This window comes from Microtus ochrogaster, unplaced genomic scaffold (genome assembly GCF_000317375.1).
Source record: "Microtus ochrogaster isolate Prairie Vole_2 unplaced genomic scaffold, MicOch1.0 UNK6, whole genome shotgun sequence".
Taxonomy (NCBI): domain Eukaryota; kingdom Metazoa; phylum Chordata; class Mammalia; order Rodentia; family Cricetidae; genus Microtus; species Microtus ochrogaster.
Genome location: NW_004949104.1, coordinates 12,548,355 through 12,558,504, shown reverse-complemented (window position 1 = coordinate 12,558,504; position 10,150 = coordinate 12,548,355). Strand labels below are relative to the sequence as shown.

The 10,150-nt window shown below is 42.0% G+C and overlaps 1 protein-coding gene across 4 annotated transcripts in view; it reads left to right on the top strand.

Moving 5' to 3' along the window:
* Positions 1 to 10,150, top strand: part of LOC101987930 (E3 ubiquitin-protein ligase ZNRF3) — a 262,088-nt gene that overhangs the window by 593 nt on the left and 251,345 nt on the right. The window lies entirely within an intron of this gene.

The window sequence follows — 10,150 nt, the reverse complement described above, 5'->3', positions numbered from 1 at the left end:
CATCCCTCGCGGGCGGGCTGGCGAGCGGGACGCGGCCTCCGGGGCACTGCGGCTGGGGCTAGCGCACGTGGGGGCTCTGCCTCCGGTGGGGGGCACCGCGCCGGAGTGGGGGTGGGGACTCTGGGCTGGGCATGGGCGCCGGGGCGGCAACTCTGGAGTTGGCGGGACGGTTTTCTCCCTCAGGTGAAAGTCCCGGCAACTACCTGTTGAATGCCAACTTTGCAAAGGCGAGTTGAAGGATGGAGCGGCTGCTTAGGGTCGCGGGCGTTGCTTTCTAGCCATGCTGGCTCTGTTTTCGGAGAGGCCAGGTTGCCGGGGCGCACATCCTCGGGTGGTTTTTCTTCCCCTCCGCTGGGATCTACCGCCTGTCTTACCTGGACGCAGACTCTCTGGCCGGGCTCTGGACAGGCACCAGCAGGAAGGGGAGCAGGCGGAGTTGGCTGGCGAGTGGGCTTTGGGGGTGCACTGTAGTGGCGGTGGAAGGCAGCCTCGCTGCGTGCTTCAGATTACAGGGGGATGAGAGAGACCGCAAGCTCGCCCCTGGGTCAAGGACTAATACCGAAAAGGCCTGCAAAGCCAGGGTTGCTCACTGACAGGGCCTCCACCTTGCTCCAAAATGCAAGAGGTCTGCGTTCCAAAGGAAGCTGGCTATGGAGAGCTTTGAGCTGTCCCCAGTCTTTGAGGAGCGACTCTCAACTGAAGCCTCTGCGGATGGATAGCTGCATAGATTTCCCGCTTCCTTGACCATGATTTTTATCAACTTGTTCTAGGGCCAGCGCACTTGTGGACTGTTAGCAGGCGCACCTCTAGTGAGGGCGATTTGAATACCATTGGCTTGTCTTTTAATTTCGGGGGGCTATAAAGGTCTATAGTTTGGATCTTTGGTGCGTTGCTCTTGGGTGAATTATGAAGAGAAAAGGGACTGTGTGGAATGACTGACTACATAGCAGCTTTGAGTGTAGACAGCATAATTCTCTTGCCTCTCCTGGCTGCAGCTTCAGAGCTCTGAGTTGATAGGACATAGGCCAGTACAGTGTGGCTCCTTAAAGGTGTCTGTCCTTCCAAAGCTAGAGGAGGTCCCGATGCCTGTACTTAAAAACATTGTTGCGCGGTGCTCTGTTCCCATCTATAGGAAACGAAACACACGCTTGACCGATTTCTGTGACTACAGATGTTGCTAAATGTGATGGGATTTCTTTTTTTCCTTATAATGTTATTGTTACTGTTATTAACGTACAAGCTTTAGAGAGGATGCTTTGCTGAAGATTCCTAAACATTGCTGTTGCAGGCTTTGAGAATAGTTTGAATCTTAAATCTTGCTTCTTGTGACTCTTGTCTTTCTTTGAGGCTTTCACTATGCCCTGGTGGCTTTAGAAATGTTTGATTTACAGCCTGAGGGGGAGGTGGCAGCTGAGGGGGAGTATGTTTTAACGTGGCACTTCACTTTTTGAAGGAGACTTTTGAAGTTTCAGATTTTTATCTGCAGTGTTTAAACTTGAGCCATTCTCCATGGCAGTTTGTCTGGTGAGCTATCCATTATGCATAGTGCTGTGCTTTGCAGATATTCTTGGGTGCACCATTTAATACAAAATTAGCTGTTTAAACACACCATTTGTAACTATTTTATCCTGCCTAGTAAAGAGATAATGTATGAATTTGGCAGGACTCTGGTCTCTTGAAGTTTTTGAAGTACTTATCTAACTCTTTTGTAGTCTATTAGACTAGCTCCTCCCAAATTAAGTCAACAATTGCTAAGGGAAAAAAATGGCTTAAATGGTATTTAATAAGTTTACCTGTTAACTAATCACTGATGGTGTTCTTAATTCCCTTATACTGCAGTAATATTGATGGGCATATCTGAGCTCTCTGAATAGTTAGTGCTTGGTACACTCTATAGCTTTAATAACTTTCTTGTGGTCATCAACGTGTTGAGCTCTGTGTCCACAGACGAGCACAGTGTGGCTTTCAGAGAGCTCTGTGTGTGTACACAGACTGGCATGCTTTTATCTTGTGAATACTGCCAGACTGAAGGAACTGTTGTAGCTCCTGCCTACCACCTTGAAATAAGTTTTGTACAGAAAGTCAGGTTTTAGGACTGCTGAGAGGGACTATAACAAGAGAGTGTGTAGTAAGAGCGTGGGAGTGAAGACAGTGTTTAATTTCAGATTAATCATGTTTCCTAAGTACTCATTTAACTTTGGTTTTACCACCTAAAAAACTTCATGATTTGCCCTCTAGTGTGTCATAGTCTTTGTTCATTTCAATGCATATTGCATTGTTTTGGTTATTTCCAGTGTGATTCTCTAGCAATTTTGTTTTTAATTGGGAAGGGTGGGGGGGCTGTTTCAAAGTTTCTCTTTAAAAATTCTAAGATAAGAAATGTTTTGTAGTACTGATTTTGTTTTTCAATTTACCAGTGAAAGTGTGTGAATGAGAGTGTGTGTGTTTGTGTGTATATGTGTGTACACAGTAGATACCTTATCATAGCCTGGCCATCCCAGAGACTTCTAGTTAGGATACCTGTTCAGTCTTTTGCATAAATTAGGATGGGAGAAAGCCTGGATGTATGTGCTTTTGTAGAAGTAGGGTTAGTAATTCAGATGAATGTATTAGGCATAAATAATTATCCCAAGGTCATTAGTCTGTATGAAGGGCTGTTTGTGTGTGTTTGATTTTTTTTTTTCCTATTTTGTTATCTTCGGCTGTGAACAGGATATTTGGGTGTGAAATTAATTGCTTTTATTATCTTGCCGCTTTGCATCTAAGTGGACCGATCATAGATCTAATCGCTATAAGAATTACACTTTAACTGTGCTTCTGAGTTGTGGACCTTTAAAGAGCTTTTAGACATGCTGGTACATATTTCATCTTTAAACCAATGTGCTGCTGTTAATGAAATTATTATCTGAAACTTTTATACATGGGTGTGCAGTCCATGTGGTTGGTGTTGTTAAATAAGGGGCTTGATTAAACACTGGCTAGTGGTATGTGGATTGGCTGAAAAACATGAAAATTTGCATTATTAGAAATAAAAGATTGTTTTAAAGTGGAAATACCTATTTTTTCCATTGAAGTCAAATATTAAAATATTGAGAAATTAATTTGTAGAAGGAATTAGAATGATTGGTTCTGTGCAACTTTCAAATCACTTATTCCGGATCCCAGGTTAAATGTCTGATGGACTTGAAGCTAAGAACATGAAGAACTAAGGAAGTTCTTTTAGCTGTTAAGAGTGAAAGGAGAGCTGCATGGTGATTAGATAGTCTGGGTAACTAAAGGTATCACAGGGAATAATTGTAGGAAGCTAATTCCTCTGCCTTGTTTCCCTGTCAGTGTGTTTTTACAGTTCAGCATTTGATCAAGCACTTTCTTTTCATCTCCATTTGAGGTTAACTTAATAGGCCTGCCTCCAAAAATTGACTTGGTCTAATAGAACAATTGCATGCTGACAGCTGACTTAGATTTCCGCAGAAAAGGGCTGCCGACCATTTTGTCAGATGGTCCTTTATAGGTTAAAAGCAAGCATTTCATTGTTGGGGGGCGGGTTTAGTAAATTCCTACGATCTCTTCTCTGGTTTTATACCCTGAGATTTCCTGGCAATTCCCAGTAATTCTGATTGGGGATGGGAGTGCGGAAGAAGCAGTCTTAGCTCCATTGACGAGCCTTATTTTGTGTGTTCAGGGTACTGTGCCACGCACATTATGCTTGTTCATTTTATCTTTCATTCATATAGAATTAGACACTGTGTTTACTCGGTTTTACAGAGGAAGAAACTGAGGCCAAGAGAGACAGGTTTGTTTCTCTAATGTGACAGCTAGCAAAACCTGAATTGAAACCATGACCTGTTCTTTGTCTTGTCAAATAGCTAACACTGGGTTTGTAAGGATTTTGACATTTAATACAAACCTACTTCCCATAATTTGCTATTGGAGTTCTTTCAGGCCTGTGATCCCCTGAAATTATGCATATATTCTTGTGAATGGATGTGTTTATTTTCCTGATAGCTTCTCAAGAAGGAAAGGGAAACTCCCCTCTAGTACTTGTCTGTGACTAAAAATTTGAGTGGAGGGCTTGAGAGATTGCTCAATGGTAAAGGTGCTTGCTCTCAAGCCTGAGTCCTAAATTTGATCCTCAAAACCCACATGGTAGAAGAGAACGGACTCCTGAAAGTTGTCTTGTGACCTCTGTGGCACACATGCCCTTCCCATAAATGTTTAAAAAAAAAAAGTTGAGTGAGGTAATAGGTCACTCAGACTGGCAGGAGTTGGAGGGAAGCTGGCAACTTTGTAAGCCTCTATTGAGCACATTTATTTGATAGATGTCTGTCAAAACCATATCCTTTTCAGAATAACACTACAGTGCTGCAGTCCTCTGAGATAGGCTTGTACACAGAACTGACCCCTCCTGCCCACAGACATTTATATCTCAACTGAATTTGTGCATCTATCTCCTGCTAGTTCTATATCATCTTTGGGGGAGATAAAAAAGCAACCAACCACGCGAGGAGTTTTTTACATTTAGATGAAGTACAAGAAGAGATGGAAATGAAAGATTTGAGATAGCAAAGAGTTAGACATGTTTCCTTCTACTATTCATTACACAGTGAAGCAAATCGGCTTTTGGTGTTGGAAGGCTGCAAGAGCAGCAGCCCCTGCCTTCTGGTGGACCTAGATCTTCAGGGAGACAGGTCTGTTTGTTGATCATCCCATTGTTAGAATACCAATTGTCTTTTTATAGGGTATTTGTATTCCAGAACATGGTATCTAGTCTGAAGATGTCTTTCCTGGTAGAACACTGAGCTTTGAGAAATCCCTTATGTGGAACAGGTGTTACAGACGGAATAGCGTTTGAAACTTTAGTGGTGGTGGGAGTAACTGTGAAGATCTGTTATTTATAATCATTAACCTGTGTTATTAAGAGCCTGGCTTGTGGTGGATTCCTCGTCTGGAGAATATGGATTTGTAATTCACAGAAAAAAATTTAAATTAATCTTCATAATCAAAAGAACCAAATGTGTGTGCTTAAATATAGCTCAATGCATAAGGGCCCTGGGTTTCATCCCTAGAAATGGAAGAAAGCAAAGTACCAGATGTAATACTTTAGTGCAGCAGATTTAATGCAAGGCTAGAAAGATGGAGTGCATTGTTTTGGGACATGTGGTAAGAGTAGTGCCAGCTATGATTAACATTTAATTCCTTGCTTCTCAGGCTTGGAGCCTCTCTGTTCACCCTGGTGCAGTTAGACAGTGTCTCATGGAAGAGTGTGTGCAAAAGTATGGCTTATGATTAAACTAAGGAAAGTCAGGCATTCTTGAGTTATATATTGAATATAAGTGGTTGCTTTTCTCCTGATTAATTTAAATTTTGAGTCTTTCAGTATTCTGTCAGAGCTTTTAAAAGTAGCAATCAGGGATAGGCCATGGTGGCTTATACCTCTAATCCCAGCACTCAGGAGGCAGAGGCAGGTAGATCTCTGTGAGTTCAAGGCCAGCCTGGTCTACAGAGTGAGTTCCTGAATAGCCAGAACTGTTACACAGAGAAATACTGTCTTGGAAAATAAACAAATAAACAGAAGTAGCTCTCGGACTGGGGATATAGCTCATTGGGTAAAGTACTTGCATTATAAACCTGAGGACCTGAATTTAGATCCCCAGTACCAAGTGAAAAACTAGGCAGGTAGTGCATGCCGATACTTTCAGTGCTGGAAAGGTAGAGTTAAATGAATCCTTTTGAGTTCCTGGTCAGTCATTCTAACTGAATCAACAAGCTCTAGGTTCACTGAGAGACCGTTTGAAAAAAGAAGGTACAGAGTAGTTGAGGAAGGTACCCAACATTGACTTCTGGTATTTGCATACACACATAACATGTGCACACACCTACAAAAAGTAGCTACTAATAAAACTTGGCACTATGATTGTGGATGTCAAACATCTCTAATTTCAGATACTTAAGCTGAGGCAGGAGGAGCAGATGAACCAGGAGTCCCAATCTAGCCTGTATAGCATAGTGAAATACACAAAAGACAACCACAAAAAAAACCCAAGCCTAAACAGCAGCAACAACAACAAAAAATCTAATGTTCAAATGCTTGTCATGTAAGGCACTAGGCACAGTGCTTTGTTTTAATTTGATAGACAAGGCTGATGGTAGTTTTTAGGTTAGGAAGCCAGGAACAAAGTGGTAAAGTCACCTGTGACAGTCACTAAGTGTGTGTGTAAGATTCAAACTGATCTTACTGATGCTGAGACATATTTTGTTTTCCTGAGGTTTCTTTACATGGCGCTTTTGTGATAAGGTTATATGAACTGATGTTGGAATTCAGGTTTGGGTTTAGACCCAGAGCCATTGACTGAGAAATGAATTTGTAATTTCAACTGAGAAAACCTCCACCCTACTAGAAATTTCTTTCTCTCTTGTCACTCTTTTCACAATCACAGAAGGTTCATTTCAGCTTGTTTTCCCCTAGAGCCAGGCTGCCAACTTTACAAAGACAGTGACTGGAACTATCTAGCTATTACTTGATGGCACTTGTGCTTTTTTGGGCCATTGGCAAAGCTGGAATAGCTGAAGCAGCCTGGCCTTTAGGATGATTTCTGGTGTGAGACACAACTCCTTCCTGTGCTGTACCACTTTCTTCAGAGAAATTATGTCCCATGTACATTGCCTTTTTTTTTTTTCACAGACTGCATATTGCCTGTTGATTTAATGATTGTAAGAACATGAAACTTGGGACTGGAGAGATACCTCAGCAGTTAAGAGAACAGGCTGCTCTTCCAGAGGACCTTGGTTCAATTCCCAGCACCTACATGGTGGTTCACAACTGTTTGTAACTCTAGTTCAGAGGATTTGACACCCTCACACAGACATACTTGCAGGGAAAACACCAAAGCATGTGGAATAAAAATAAAGTTTGTTTTTTGTTTTTTTTTAAAGTTGAAGCTCTGGACTGTCTCCCCTCTTTCCATTGACAAGACATTCAGTGGTGGTTTGTGTCCACCAGATCCTGGAGAGGGCATGGCAGGGAACATAAATAATGCTTCACTTCTGTCTGCAGGCAGCCTAGTGTGGGGACCAGATAGGAAGCAGACAGCACTACTTTACCCTGGAACATGTTCTGTCTGTAGAATTCTGTAGGACCCCTGGGAGAGGGAATTTGGCCCTGGTGCTGAGTTTGGACTGGTCAGGCCATTGTATGCCACAGCTAGTATGTGAATTTGAGCAGTCTCACCTTTTCCAACTAATTTTTTACCTATCTCTGAGGTTAAAACTGATAAACTTTTTGTGGAGACGTGCCTTTGTAACTGTCAAACAGAAAGGCAGGAGGCAGAGTGGAAGCTCTTTGTTCCCCTTGTAGGCTGAACTAGATGTTTTAAAATCTTCTAGCAGCTCTGTTGACTTATGATATTGTGAAAAGACTAAGGTCAGCTGGCCCATTGTGGTTCAAAGGAGAGCCTTTTATATTTTTATTACTCCTTAAGATGTGTTGTAAGAGTTGATATTAATTCCCTTCTCTGTTCAGCAGCCAGGATGATATGGTTATTTAGAAACTGACTGTGAGAGTTGACTTGGTGAAAGTAAACTTTGATGCTACTAGAAGTTTGATGAGGAAATGTTGGAATGGTAACTTCTGGCCGCCTAGAGGCTGCTGCATTTTGAAACAGGAAGAGTAAAGATGACTGAATTTTAAGTACATGTAAAATCTGGTTAAAACACACTTTTTTATGAGGCTAGAAGATGACTTAGTTGATAAAGTGTTTGTCATGCAAGCATGCAGACATGAGTTTGGATCCCCAGCATCCACATCCACAGCTGAGTAAAGTAGTATGTGTCTGAATCCTAGTGTTGGCAAGGAGAGATAGGCAGCTCCTTGGAGCTCACAGGCCAGCCCTTGCTAAATTGATGAAACCCTGTCTCAGAGAAAATGGAGAGTAGCTGAGGAAGACACCATATCAATGTTCACCTTTGGCCTCCATGTACTTGCACAAATATAAGAACATATATAAGTACGTATCACACACAGAAAATGCATTTATACAATACAGAAAATTATGAAAAAGAAAATCTTATTATCTACATATCACTGTTAGCCTTTGTGCTTTTCCAATGAACTGAATGTGGTTTTAAGAAAATTAGAAAAACCTAGTGGTGATAACCCTTTGTCTACTTTGAGTGTTTAATTGTTAAATATTTTGAAACATTTACAGAAACTATGTCACAGGTTATTTTCTGTTGTTATAGGTCGAACTATCAGGGACATCTTTAGAGTCACTAAGTATAAATATCTTCAAGGTTCTCACAGGCATTGTCAGATTGCTTTGCAGAAGTCTTGTTTTAGTTTATACCCCACCAGTCAGCATGTATGGAGAATGTTTACCTTGTGGTACATATCTGTTTCTTTAGAAAGTAGTTAGTGTAAAATAAATCAGAACTTGGTAAGGTGGAAATCTGTATATTCTTGTCATTTAGTAAATAGCAAATATTGCTTCTTTTCTCTGTTGGAGTTCTGAATGATAGCTAATTCTGCATAGAGATGTGCTGTTGGTAGCATTGAATGCCTTCCCTGTGGGTGTCTGTGAGCTTGATTCTGGAGCAGCAGCCGGTGGTGTCCCTGCTCTGGGCAGGGGCAAGATGGCTGTCTATTCCAAGTTGGCTGAGCAAGCTTGAAGATCTGGAGACTGCAGAGAATGCCACAAGATGCTGCAGCTTGATGCTGGAGATGGTGGTGGTGCTATTGTCTTGGATGTTTTTTGCTAGGCCTGTTTATCACAGAGTAACTCTCTGTTTATAAACAGCCTGGGTTTTTTTCTTTTTTTGAGACAGGGTTTCTCTGTAGTTTGGAGCCTGTCCTGGAACTAGCTTTTTTTTTTTTTTTTTTTTAAGATTTATTTATTGATTATGTATACAGCTGTACCTGAACACCAGATCTCATTATAGATGGTTGTGAGCCACCATGTGGTTGATGGGAATTGAACTTAAGACCTCTGGAAGAGCAGCCAGTGCTCTTAACCTCTGAGCCATCTTTCCAGCCCCTGGAACTAGCTCTTGTAGACCAGGCTGGCCCAAACTCACAGAGATCCGCCTGCTTCTGCCTCCCAAGTGGTGAGATTAAAGGTGTGTGCCACTGCCACCTGGCTGAACAGCTTGGGTTTAAGGAAGGCCAAACTAATCTGAATTCTGAGTGACACTGTCATCTATTGGTGAGCAGATAGAGCCAAACATCAGACAGACTGACTCTCCAGTGCATCTCAAGGCAGATCCGTGGGCTGAAAGCTTCTAGAAAGGCGATTCCTCTTTAATGTCTACAAAATGCAGATCAGCTCTTCTTGAGAAATGGAAACTTCTGGCAACACTAGACCACAGTCCTAGAGTAGAGGAATAGCTCTTCCTTTGAGTGGGACAGGAGCTCTCCAGCTCAAATTCCTATGATATTGCCCAGCCTGTGATGGACTTTGCAACCCCTTCCAGTTCTGAAAGTTCTGAAGGTGGACTCAAAGATACGCTTCCTCATACATTCTGTGTTAGATGTCCATCACTGGACCCCAGGAACCTCACACTACGTTCTTGGAGAAGGCCACACCGGCTCTAATGTGACCTAAGTATTCTTTTTTTATTCAGACCACCTCCTATCACCCCAAAGCAGAGGCTGGGCTCAAATTCATGATCCTATCAGCCTCCCTACTGCTGGTATTATAGATGCTGCTTCTTTGCGTGGGCTTTCTTTTCTTTTCTCTCTGCCCTCTTTCTCTTTTTTCCTTTGAGACAGTTTTATGTAACCCAGGCTGGCCTTTAACTGGGACTTGCTATGTAGCAGAGGAAGACTTTGAATTCCTGACCTTGCCTCTCCCTCCCAAGTACTGGGACTATAGGATGCCCACCATTTGTTTTGGATTATCTTCTTCTACCTTTCCTTTCCTCCCTCCCCTTTTTTCTTTCCTTCCAGTACTGGGGATTGAACCTAGGACCTTAGCTCCACCAATAAGCTAAATTCTCAGCCCACTTTTGGGGTTCTGTCTTGGGGCCATTTGATCTGAGTGTTTGTAGGGATATTTTCTCTCATCCTCTGCAAATTTTTATTTTATTTATTTTATTTTTTTATTTTATTTTTTTTTGCTTTTTCGAGACAGGGTTTCTCTGTGGCTTTGGAGCCTGT